The sequence below is a fragment of the Tachypleus tridentatus genome, unplaced genomic scaffold (genome assembly GCF_004210375.1).
Source record: "Tachypleus tridentatus isolate NWPU-2018 unplaced genomic scaffold, ASM421037v1 Hic_cluster_2, whole genome shotgun sequence".
NCBI classification, from domain to species: Eukaryota; Metazoa; Arthropoda; class Merostomata; order Xiphosura; family Limulidae; genus Tachypleus; species Tachypleus tridentatus.
Window position 1 is genome coordinate 67,617,466 of NW_027467782.1, and position 13,486 is coordinate 67,630,951.

Consider the following 13,486-nt stretch of genomic DNA (forward strand, 5'->3'; position numbering starts at 1 on the left):
ACGCGAAGAAAACGTCTTCAGATAAGTAGGAACTCGGTACGTGGCACGCTTCCGACTCGCGAACGGTAGTAGCCGAGTGTGACAGGTGCTGTTCCTTTATTCATTCTGTTTCTATAACGTCAGAGAATTATTCCCAGTTTTGCAACGTACTTTCATTAATATCCATACACTTCTTTAGCGAGAGACAAAAGAGCGACTTCTGAGGCACTCCCACTAGACGGTAACCAGCGTTTAATACTATTTTGTTGTAGGGGAGAAGGAGGCGAGTACACGACTTCTCCCGATGGAAACCAAAATACACGTTAATAAACACAGGTAAATTAATGTGTATAGCCAAATGACGAATAAAAGAAGGTGAATATTAAATAATTCTAATCCCGATGCAAGCTCGTGTTAAAATCTAAATTCTGCACACACATCTGTAAGTGATGGGATGTGGGCCTGTGTAACGAGAGTAAAATACCAGATTTTGCGAAAGTAGGTCCGAAAGAAATATAAAGAAGACATAAACACCAACATGTGACTAAAAGACGTTTGAGAAAAGTTCTCAGAGGCTAAATTGATCAATTTAAGTCAATGACACACACGCCTGTGAGCGACAGTTTCCATACCCCCGAAATGACACTCGTGTAGTTCCGGGGATGTGTAACGCAAACCAGAGTTATCAGGCTCCACTTTCCAGCGTCCTCCAGTAAAAGTGAATTCCTAAAGCATCTCTTATATTTCACAACTAGGAAATTTTGGGCTGCGACAACGATTTTCTTTTAGAGTAACACTTAAAACACCAAATAAGAAAGAAAATTAAACTGTCATCGTTCATACCACGTTGAAAGCGCCGGTTCTCGTCCGATCACCGAAGCTAAGCAACGGCGGGCCCGGTTAGTACTTGGGAGGGTGACCACCTGGGAATACCGGGTGATGATGACTTTTTTTTTTTTTCACGTTGAAATTTGTAGGTCTCGCAAAGAGCTGATCGATACCTCTCACTTTTTTTCACAATTTCTGATTTAAGAGATAAAAAATCCTTCCCGAAAGAGAGAAAGAAAGTGGTTGACTCAATTGAAGTGCCTTAATACTGGGTATTTATAATGGTAAACTGTTGGGAAAACATTTTTGTTATAGGAACTAATCAACTTTTCCATCAACAAGTCAGTTGATAAAACACGCTTCGAAAACGAAATTCAAACATTCATTTCCTGCGATCGTTCAAGAAAAGTAGCAGCTCTCTAAGCAGGTGGCGTTAGCCGCGTTCCATTTCATTTAAACCAAACCCCTCCAATCAGACGTACATTGGAGAGAAAAGAAATAAACTATCTTAGCGGGTCGATCTTCGGAATGCACAAAGGGTGCGAAATCTACAAAACAGAAACTTCGTTAATGAGTAGATCCAGCCCACATCAATCTAAGGCAGTCTTATACAGATGGAATTTAAAACGTTTCCCTATTTCACAAAATTGTCTCGCTCGTGCACGTTTTGCCTAAGAAAAAGCAATTGTCGAGGTCTCTGTCTGCTACACAGAAAAGGCGATGCGACAAATATTTCGAGTTTCCTTACATAACGTTCGTTCGCTACGTTTTGTAAAATTACTTTGTCTAGAAATATCGTTGAAGAAAAGTAGCAGCTCTCTAAGCAAGTGGCGTGAGCCGCGTTCCATTTCACTTTAAACCAAACCCCTCCAATCAGACGTATATTGAAGAGAAAAGAAATAAACTATCTTCGCGGGTCGATCTTCGGAATGCACAAAGGGTGCGAAATCTACAAAACATAAACTTCGTTAATGAGTAGATCCAGCCCACATCAATCTAAGGCAGTCTTATACAGATGGAATTTAAAACGTTTCCCTATTTCACAAAATTGTCTCGCTCGTGCACGTTTTGCCTAAGAAAAGCAATTGTCGAGGGATCTGTCTGCTACACAGAAAAGGCGATGCGACAAATATTTCGAGTTTCCTTACATAACGTTCGTTCGCTACGTTTTGTAAAATTACTTTGTCTAGAAATATAACCCAGCAGAGAGAGACTTTACTCGGAGACACCGACGATTGCACACCTTATTTATAAATCAAATATCTATTTTATATGTATGTACATTTGAAAATTAACTTTCCAATAACGACAAGAGTCTTTGCTATTGGAGTATAAAACAAAATAGGTGAGTAGAAACAACAAGAAAAAAAAAGTTACAAAACAGTAAAAGCAAAATTGAAAACTTAGCAGTGAAAGCAAAACGCGAAGGAAACGTTTCAGATAAGTAGGAACTCGATACGTGGCACGCTTCCGACTCGCGAACGGTAGTAGCCGAGTGTGACAGGTGCTGTTCCTTTATTCATTCTGTTTCTATAACGTCAGAGAATTATTCCCAGTTTTGCAACGTACTTTCATTAATATCCATACACTTCTTTAGCGAGAGACAAAAGAGCGACTTCTGAGGCACTCCCACTAGACGGTAACCAGCGTTTAATACTATTTTGTTGTAGGGGAGACGGAGGCGAGTACACACGACTTCTCCCGATGGAAACCAAAATACACGTTAATAAACACAGGTAAATTAATGTGTATAGCCAAATGACGAATAAAAGAAGGTGAATATTAAATAATTCTAATCCCGATGCAAGCTCGTGTTAAAATCTAAATTCTGCACACACATCTGTAAGTGATGGGATGTGGGCCTGTGTAACGAGAGTAAAATACCAGATTTTGCGAAAGTAGGTCCGAAAGAAATATAAAGAAGACATAAACACCAACATGTGACTAAAAGACGTTTGAGAAAAGTTCTCAGAGGCTAAATTGATCAATTTAAGTCAATGACACACACGCCTGTGAGCGACAGTTTCCATACCCCCGAAATGACACTCGTGTAGTTCCGGGGATGTGTAACGCAAACCAGAGTTATCAGGCTCCACTTTCCAGCGTCCTCCAGTAAAAGTGAATTCCTAAAGCATCTCTTATATTTCACAACTAGGAAATTTTGGGCTGCGACAACGATTTTCTTTTAGAGTAACACTTAAAACACCAAATAAGAAAGAGAATTAAACTGTCATCGTTCATACCACGTTGAAAGCGCCGGTTCTCGTCAACGAGTACAGACGTGTTTTCGAGCTCCTCATTGCCTTAGTGTAAATTTAACAGCTAAGCCTAGTGAGCGTGTAGTTCTTTTTTTTTTTTTGCTAGATTTTGTATTTTTCAAGTTGTTTGACGATGTCTTCATCAACCAAGAAGGTCATGGAAGTTATGCGTCGTACAGTTTTTGTGGAAACGACAACTTCAAGCCATGGGGACGTTATCCATTCTGTTATTTCTACGTTTGGTGCTGCTTCGGTCACTGCCGTAGTTCCTCGCCCGGGTGGATATGAGGTAACTTTTGTTCTTCCCGACGATGTGGACCTGGCTATAGATGCTGGTCTAACTGTAAATGGTGTGCACTGTTCGGCTAATGGTGTCACTAAACGTACTATTACTGTGTCATTTATGGACGTACCCGAATATATCGACGATGATATTATTCTAAATAAACTTAAAGATTATGATTGTGAGGTGAAAAGCCCTATTGTGTGGAAGAGGGACCAGGGCATATACTTAGGTATACGCCATGTTCGTGTGTGTTTTAGTGAGAAGTGTATCTCTTTGCCGTACGTAGTAAAGTTTTTTGATCCTTTGGGCAAGGCGGTATTGGTAAAAGTGAAGCATGATCGCCAGTCAAAGTATGTAATTTATGTTTGGGGGCGGATCATCTATATCGCGATTGCCCCAATTTATATGCCGACATTGTCATATGCAGGGACACGTCCGTCAACGTTGTCCCAAGCTTGTTGTTCCTCGAACTTCCTCTAGTGACGACGCTGAAGTGGCCACGCCTACTACTTCTCGTGACGCCGCTGAAGTAGACACGGCTGCTCCCTCTCGTGCAGTGCCTCATGATGTTGACACCATTTCTGTTTGTCCACGCGTTGATTCGGAGGTTCCCCTTTCAAAGAAGGCTGCAGCTACCCATCGGGTGGTGGACGATGTTTCTGCCCGACGATCGACGGTTTCTGGTGGGGCCAGGGAACGGGCAAGTAGTCACCCCTGCTGCAAGTCGCAATTTTGATCGTCACTTCCCGCCACTTCCGGTTAGTGGTGTGAGTACCGCCGGCGATGTGGAGGTGCCTCTTCCTCGTCGTTGGAGGTATGCTAGTGTGGTGGCAATGTCTCCTGGTGACACTTCTAAGAAGGGCAGTGGACGAAAACGGGTGTCGGACGTGCCAATACTACGGATATCTCGGGCGAAGGCGAAGGCGGTGTCGCAGCCTTAAATGTGTTTTGTGACAGTTTGTTTGTTTCAGTTCGTGTAAGACTGTCATTTATTGTTATTTGAACTTTGTGCATATTTGCTTAGATCTTTACATTTATTCTTGTTATTTTTGTGTTTGTGACAGTTTCCTTTCAATTCTTGTACCTTTACTTTCTCTTTAGCATGGTACATTTACTAAGGGTGGGAGTTTTGAATTGTAATGGGTTGCGTAATATTAGTAAGCTGTCTTATTATCTGGATTACTTTGTTACTAATTTTGATGTTGTTTGTTTACAGGAAACGTTTTTACTGATGATTTTCCTGATGTCGTTCTGAAATTTTGGCCAGGTGTAGCTTTTTTTAATAATTCTACTTCTGGCCGACAAGGGTTGCCATCTTGGTACAGCAGTTTTGTGTGATAATGTTACATTCGTTTCTTCTGATGGGGTGGGTAGGGTTCTGACAGTCAAATTCAGTTTCGAGTCTTTGTCTTATCTGTTATCATCTGTGTACGCTCCTCGCGATATCTCCGAGCGACGGGAATTTTTCCAAAACTTGGAGTATTGTTTGGATGGTTGCACAGGATTGCTTGTTGTGGGAGATTTTAATTGTGTGGTGGATGTGGCACGCGATCGATTTCCGGTCCGTTTCTACCGAGACGCCAGCCGTTCGGCTTTTGTCCAGTTTCTTAATAGGTTTGATTTGCTTGATGCGCATTCACTCATATCGCCGACTACACCTGGTTTCACATGGAAGCGTTTTGTTAATGGTGAGATGATGTCGTCACGTATTGACAGGGTTTTGCTTTCTTCTACCTTGCAGGGGACTGTCCAACGTTTCCGTACGTTGTGGTTTCCTGCTACAGATCACGCTTTATTGGGCTTCGACCTTACTCTGCGACCAATTGTCAGAGGTCCTAATTTCTGGCACTTCAATAACCAGTTATTGAGGGATGCCGAATATGTGAAAGCCATTAAGCTGTTGATCGCCAGAAGTCGTAGTTGGTCAGTTTATGGGACTGATAAAATTAAATGGTATGAACAATTGAAATGCGCGTTCCGTTTACTTACCGAGCGTTATTCGATTCTTCGTGCGCGGGCATCCCGTTCTCGCAAATGTCAGCTTGAGTCGTCCATCAATCGTGAGCTTCGAAAACTGACCCGTTTCCCTGGTAGATCTAAGGTCAAATTGTATGAACTTGAAGATGCATTGGAGACTTTGGATCACGATACCATAGAGGGGGGCGAGGATTCGATCTCATATTCGTTGGTTTGAGGAGGGTGAGAGATCTACATCTTACTTTCTTCGTATGGAAAAGGTCCGTCAAAGCAGAATTGAGTTTAGATCCATGCTCACTGATAGGGGTGTGGAGGTGTCCGGTGTGGAAGATATCGCTGCTGTTTTACATCAGTATTATTCCGCACTGTACTCTAAGGATATCGTTCTGCAGGCAGACATAGATTTAGTTCTCTCATTTGTTGATCGAACTCTTTCCAGTGAACAAGCTAATATTTGTGATGCTCCATTCACGGTTCCGGAAGTTATCGCTGCTTTAGACAGTTTACCGCTGGGCAAATCTCCTGGTTTGGATGGTTTTACCTCCGAATTTTTCAAATATTTTCTACCTCTTTTTGTTGACGACTTTTTATCTGTCTTGTCTCAACTGTTTCACTCTCCACAGTTGCTCCGTACAATGTGTTCTGGGGTAATTGTTCCTATCCCGAAAGGGGGGGATCGACGGTTGGCGGCTAACAGCCGGCCTTTGACATTGCTTTGTACTGACTATAAGCTTTTGGCCAAAGTGCTGGCTCGTCGCCTTTCGTCTGTGATCTCCAGTTTAGTTTCAGATGACCAATCCGGGTGTATACCTGGACGGGACGTTGCTGATACTCCATTAACACTCGTTTTGCTATTGCAATCTTTAGCACGTACCGGCCAGGGTGGAATCTTTTTTGAAGCTCGATCAGATGCAAGCTTTTGATCGGGTGGCCTATGACTATCTATTTCAACTTCTTCTGCGTATGGGTTTTGGTTCTACTTTTGTTCATTGGGTTCGTCTTTGCTATACTTCTATTTCTAGTTGTGTAAAGTTTAATGGATTTCTCACTAATGATTTTGCTATTACTCGGGGTATTCGTCAAGGATGCCCCATGTCTGCTCTACTTTACGTTCTCAGTGTCGAACCGTTACGAAATATGTTAGTCCATAATGTACATATTACTGGTATTGGTGGTGATGTGCTACTCACCACGCCTTCACTTACTTATCAGCATGCTGATGATACCACCTTAACCTTACGAGACGCCGAATCTTTGCCGCATGTGTTGGATGTCTGCCAAACTTTTGGCAAAGCTACTGGTGGGAAGATCAACTGGACCAAGAGTCAGGGTTTGTGGGTTGGGTGTTTGGCCTCTTCTGCAGACTTCGTCCTTGGTGAGTTGAGAATTTCCCAGGATCCTATTCGGATTTTGGGAATAGTTTTCCACTCTAATTTCGATGTCATGCTGCAAGATACGTGGCAGGGTGTATTGCGCAGGGTATCTCGTGTCTTGGTGTCGTGGCGATTTCGTTCTTTGTCGCTAAAGGGTAAATCTCTTGTGGTGAACTCCTTGGTGGCATCGGTGTTATGGTACCCGTTGAATATACTCCCGTTGCCAAGACAGTTTGAGGCTAGATTTCGCAAATGTATACTGGATTTTATTTGGCGGGGAGGTATACATAAAGTGGCATACGGTATTCTGATTCGGAGTTATGATTGTGGAGGTATCAACTTGGTTGATGTTAACACTCGTAAACTCGCATTCCGTTTGAAGTTGTTGCAGCGTTGTTTGGATGCTTCTTGTCCTTCCACCTTGCGACAACTTCTTTCTGGATTTTTTCTTGTTATGGTAATCTCTCTTTAAGCTTTCGGATTCTTCAATGCCGTATTTTGCCACGTTTTGTGAAATCGTTACCTTTCTATATTCAGGAAATGTTTCATGCCTGGAAGGTTCTTCTTGGGGATAAAGGGATTGTCCCAGCTCCTCTTTCCCCAAATTTTGATGAACCTTTGTTTTCAATCCGGCTATTGTTGATGTTCGCCACCGAACATTTCATTTTCCTGAATTTATTAACGCAGGTTTGGTTCAGGTCCGTCATTTAATGTACGAGGTGCTCCCTGCTTTTCTTCCGGTGGGGGCAGTGATTGAAATGTGTACGGACGCTGACCCGTTGGCCAATGCCCGCACAATTTTTTCACATTTTCATATGCTCAAGGAGGCGTTGCCTGTGGAGTGGTTGCCGATTTTGTCTACCCAGCCGGCTCCTCTTCCGTCGTCCACATGTGTTGTGGATTTATATTTTCTGGACCACTCCGATAATCGAGTTCATTTTCAAGGTTTATCTCTGCGGCAACTGGTGGGATATATACAGTTTTCACTCGCTAATAACTTCCCTGCTCCATTCTACTGGGGATATTGTTCCTCCTGGAGACTGGAAACGCATTCGTAAAAAACGCTTATTCTTCTTTTGTGGGTTTTTTTTGTTTGTGATGTGGATTATTTACTCTGGTTGCGGGCGATTACCACAAATGTCAAGCTGATACATATGGACAGACATCCCACAGGGTTGTGCACTTTCTGTTCCCAGGCGCCAGAAACCATAGACCATCTGTTTTTCCAATGTCCTTTTGTACAGCCCTTGTGGTCATATGTATATAAATTATTGGCATTTTATTTTGGATGTCCCATATCAAACTGGGTATGGAGGAGATGCCTCTTAGTGGGATCTCATCCTTCGTTACCAGGAGATGCTGGAACATATTCCGTTTAATTACAAGTTTGGCACGTCAGGTTATATGTTCTGCTCGTTCAGTTTCTTTGGCACGAAATCGCGTCATTCATTTAATTTCCATGTTTAAAGTGCGTGTACGGAGACATATATATCTTCATTATCATAGATCTTTGTTACATAACTCATTAAATGTTTTTTTATTCTGTGTATTCTTATGTTGGTAGCTTGGTAACCCAAGGTGCCCAAGGTTATTCTTGTGTACGTTGTTAAGATAAGTTGTTATTTCATTATATTTTTGTTACCAATGCAAGATCCATTGATTTCTTGTTTGTTAATGTTCATTATAATGTTTGTTGGATTACCTGCTGTTCCAATTACCTCTTTTATTTCTTTTTCCTTAATTTTATTAACTTTGTGGTAATTTTCAGCATGGTAATCTATAGAGTTATTGTTACATGCTAATTCATTAACTTGTGTTTTATTTGTTGTATTTCTGTGTATACCCCCTCGTTGAGGTGGGATAAATAAAGAGAAAAAAAAAAAAAAAGCGGTTCTCGTCCGATCACCGAAGCTAAGCAACGGCGGGCCCGGTTAGTACTTGGGAGGGTGACCACCTGGGAATACCGGGTGATGATGACTTTTTTTTTTTTTTTTCACGTTGAAATTTGTAGGTCTCGCAAAGAGCTGATCGATACCTCTCACTTTTTTCACAATTTCTGATTTAAGAGATAAAAAATCCTTCCCGAAAGAGAGAAAGAAAGTGGTTGGCTCAATTGAAGTGCCTTAATACTAAGTGTTTATAATGGTAAACTGTTGGGAAAACATTTTTTCCATCAACAAGTTATAGGAACTAATTCAACTTTTCCATCAACAAGTCAGTTGATAAAACACGCTTCTTCGAAAACGAAGTTCAAACATTCATTTCCTGCGATCGTTCAAGAAAAGTAGCAGCTCTCTCTCTAAGCAGGTGGCGTGAGCCGCGTTCCATTTCACTTTAAACCAAACCCCTCCAATCAGACGTATATTGAAGAGAAAAAAAATAAACTATCTTCGCGGGTCGATCTTCGGAATGCACAAAGGGTGCGAAATCTACAAAACATAAACTTCGTTAATGAGTAGATCCAGCCCACATCAATCTAAGGCAGTCTTATACAGATGGAATTTAAAACGTTTCCCTATTTCACAAAATTGTCTCGCTCGTGCACGTTTTGCCTAAGAAAAGCAATTGTCGAGGGATCTGTCTGCTACACAGAAAAGGCGATGCGACAAATATTTCGAGTTTCCTTACATAACGTTCGTTCGCTACGTTTTGTAAAATTACTTTGTCTAGAAATATAACCCAGCAGAGAGAGACTTCACTCGGAGACACCGACGATTGCACACCTTATTTATAAATCAAATATCTATTTTATATGTATGTACATTTGAAAATTAACTTTCCAATAACGACAAGAGTCTTTGCTATTGGGTATAAAACAAAATAGGTGAGTAGAAACAACAAGAAAAAAAAGTTACAAAACAGTAAAAGCAAAATTGAAAACATAGCAGTGAAAGCAAAACGCGAAGGAAACGTCTTCAGATAAGTAGGAACTCGGTACGTGGCACGCTTCCGACTCGCGAACGGTAGTAGCCGAGTGTGACAGGTGCTGTTCCTTTATTCATTCTGTTTCTATAACGTCAGAGAATTATTCCCAGTTTTGCAACGTACTTTCATTAATATCCATACACTTCTTTAGCGAGAGACAAAAGAGCGACTTCTGAGGCACTCCCACTAGACGGTAACCAGCGTTTAATACTATTTTGTTGTAGGGGAGAAGGAGGCGAGTACACACGACTTCTCCCGATGGAAACCAAAATACACGTTAATAAACACAGGTAAATTAATGTGTATAGCCAAATGACGAATAAAAGAAGGTGAATATTAAATAATTCTAATCCCGATGCAAGCTCGTGTTAAAATCTAAATTCTGCACACACATCTGTAAGTGATGGGATGTGGGCCTGTGTAACGAGAGTAAAATACCAGATTTTGCGAAAGTAGGTCCGAAAGAAATATAAAGAAGACATAAACACCAACATGTGACTAAAAGACGTTTGAGAAAAGTTCTCAGAGGCTAAATTGATCAATTTAAGTGTTCCATGTCAATGACACACACGCCTGTGAGCGACAGTTTCCATACCCCCGAAATGACACTCGTGTAGTTCCGGGGATGTGTAACGCAAACCAGAGTTATCAGGCTCCACTTTCCAGCGTCCTCCAGTAAAAGTGAATTCCTAAAGCATCTCTTATATTTCACAACTAGGAAATTTTGGGCTGCGACAACGATTTTCTTTTAGAGTAACACTTAAAACACCAAATAAGAAAAGAATTAAACTGTCATCGTTCATACCACGTTGAAAGCGCCGGTTCTCGTCCGATCACCGAAGCTAAGCAACGGCGGGCCCGGTTAGTACTTGGGAGGGTGACCACCTGGGAATACCGGGTGATGATGACTTTTTTTTTTTTTTTTCACGTTGAGATTTGTAGGTCTCGCAAAGAGCTGATCGATACCTCTCAAATTTTTTCACAATTTCTGATTTAAGAGATAAAAAATCCTTCCCGAAAGAGAGAAAGAAAGTGGTTGGCTCAATTGAAGTGCCTTAATACTAAGTGTTTATAATGGTAAACTGTTGGGAAAACATTTTGTTATAGGAACTAATCAACTTTTCCATCAACAAGTCAGTTGATAAAACACGCTTCGAAAACGAAGTTCAAACATTCATTTCCTGCGATCGTTCAAGAAAAGTAGCAGCTCTCTAAGCAGGTGGCGTGAGCCGCGTTCCATTTCACTTTAAACCAAACCCCTCCAATCAGACGTATATTGGAGAGAAAAGAAATAAACTATCTTCGCGGGTCGATCTTCGGAATGCACAAAGGGTGCGAAATCTACAAAACAGAAACTTCGTTAATGAGTAGATCCAGCCCACATCAATCTAAGGCAGTCTTATACAGATGGAATTTAAAACGTTTCCCTATTTCACAAAATTGTCTCGCTCGTGCACGTTTTGCCTAAGAAAAAGCAATTGTCGAGGGATCTGTCTGCTACACAGAAAAGGCGATGCGACAAATATTTCGAGTTTCCTTACATAACGTTCGTTCGCTACGTTTTGTAAAATTACTTTGTCTAGAAATATAACCCAGCAGAGAGAGACTTCACTCGGAGACACCGACGATTGCACACCTTATTTATAAATCAAATATCTATTTTATATGTATGTACATTTGAAAATTAACTTTCCAATAACGACAAGAGTCTTTGCTATTGGGTATAAAACAAAATAGGTGAGTAGAAACAACAAGAAAAAAAAAGTTACAAAACAGTAAAAGCAAAATTGAAAACATAGCAGTGAAAGCAAAACGCGAAGGAAACGTCTTCAGATAAGTAGGAACTCGGTACGTGGCACGCTTCCGACTCGCGAACGGTAGTAGCCGAGTGTGACAGGTGCTGTTCCTTTATTCATTCTGTTTCTATAACGTCAGAGAATTATTCCCAGTTTTGCAACGTACTTTCATTAATATCCATACACTTCTTTAGCGAGAGACAAAAGAGCGACTTCTGAGGCACTCCCACTAGACGGTAACCAGCGTTTAATACTATTTTGTTGTAGGGGAGAAGGAGGCGAGTACACACGACTTCTCCCGATGGAAACCAAAATACACGTTAATAAACACAGGTAAATTAATGTGTATAGCCAAATGACGAATAAAAGAAGGTGAATATTAAATAATTCTAATCCCGATGCAAGCTCGTGTTAAAATCTAAATTCTGCACACACATCTGTAAGTGATGGGATGTGGGCCTGTGTAACGAGAGTAAAATACCAGATTTTGCGAAAGTAGGTCCGAAAGAAATATAAAGAAGACATAAACACCAACATGTGACTAAAAGACGTTTGAGAAAAGTTCTCAGAGGCTAAATTGATCAATTTAAGTGTTCCATGTCAATGACACACACGCCTGTGAGCGACAGTTTCCATACCCCCGAAATGACACTCGTGTAGTTCCGGGGATGTGTAACGCAAACCAGAGTTATCAGGCTCCACTTTCCAGCGTCCTCCAGTAAAAGTGAATTCCTAAAGCATCTCTTATATTTCACAACTAGGAAATTTTGGGCTGCGACAACGATTTTCTTTTAGAGTAACACTTAAAACACCAAATAAGAAAGAGAATTAAACTGTCATCGTTCATACCACGTTGAAAGCGCCGGTTCTCGTCAACGAGTACAGACGTGTTTTTCGAGCTCCTCATTGCCTTAGTGTAAATTTAACAGCTAAGCCTAGTGAGCGTGTAGTTCTTTTTTTTTTTAGATTTTTATTTTTCCAAGTTGTTTGACGATGTCTTCATCAACCAAGAAGGTCATGGAAGTTATGCGTCGTACAGTTTTTGTGGAAACGACAACTTCAAGCCATGGGGACGTTATCCATTCTGTTATTTCTACGTTTGGTGCTGCTTCGGTCACTGCCGTAGTTCCTCGCCCGGGTGGATATGAGGTAACTTTTGTTCTTCCCGACGATGTGGACCTGGCTATAGATGCTGGTCTAACTGTAAATGGTGTGCACTGTTCGGCTAATGGTGTCACTAAACGTACTATTACTGTGTCATTTATGGACGTACCCGAATATATCGACGATGATATTATTCTAAATAAACTTAAAGATTATGATTGTGAGGTGAAAAGCCCTATTGTGTGGAAGAGGGACCAGGGCATATACTTAGGTATACGCCATGTTCGTGTGTGTTTTAGTGAGAAGTGTATCTCTTTGCCGTACGTAGTAAAGTTTTTGATCCTTTGGGCAAGGCGGTATTGGTAAAAGTGAAGCATGATCGCCAGTCAAAAGTATGTAATTTATGTTTGGGGCGGATCATCTATATCGCGATTGCCCCAATTTATATGCCGACATTGTCATATGCAGGGACACGTCCGTCAACGTTGTCCCAAGCTTGTTGTTCCTCGAACTTCCTCTAGTGACGACGCTGAAGTGGCCACGCCTACTACTTCTCGTGACGCCGCTGAAGTAGACACGGCTGCTCCCTCTCGTGCAGTGCCTCATGATGTTGACACCATTTCTGTTTGTCCACGCGTTGATTCGGAGGTTCCCCTTTCAAAGAAGGCTGCAGCTACCCATCGGGTGGTGGACGATGTTTCTGCCCGACGATCGACGGTTTCTGGTGGGGCCAGGGAACGGGCAAGTAGTCACCCCCTGCTGCAAGTCGCAATTTTGATCGTCACTTCCCGCCACTTCCGGTTAGTGGTGTGAGTACCGCCGGCGATGTGGAGGTGCCTCTTCCTCGTCGTTGGAGGTATGCTAGTGTGGTGGCAATGTCTCCTGGTGACACTTCTAAGAAGGGCAGTGGACGAAAACGGGTGTCGGACGTGCCAATACTACGGATATCTCGGGCGAAGG

General features: G+C 41.8%; 2 non-coding genes across 2 annotated transcripts; both read left to right on the forward strand.

Annotated features, from left to right (window-relative positions):
* Nucleotides 1-808: 808 nt before the first annotated feature.
* Nucleotides 809-927, forward strand: LOC143243512 (5S ribosomal RNA). The gene has a single exon (XR_013024636.1). It is a non-coding gene; the product is annotated as a 5S ribosomal RNA (ribosomal RNA).
* Nucleotides 928-10,417: 9,490 nt separating this feature from the next.
* On the forward strand, nt 10,418-10,536 carry LOC143243515 (5S ribosomal RNA). The gene has a single exon (XR_013024639.1). It is a non-coding gene; the product is annotated as a 5S ribosomal RNA (ribosomal RNA).
* The last annotated feature ends 2,950 nt before the right edge of the window (nt 10,537-13,486 follow it).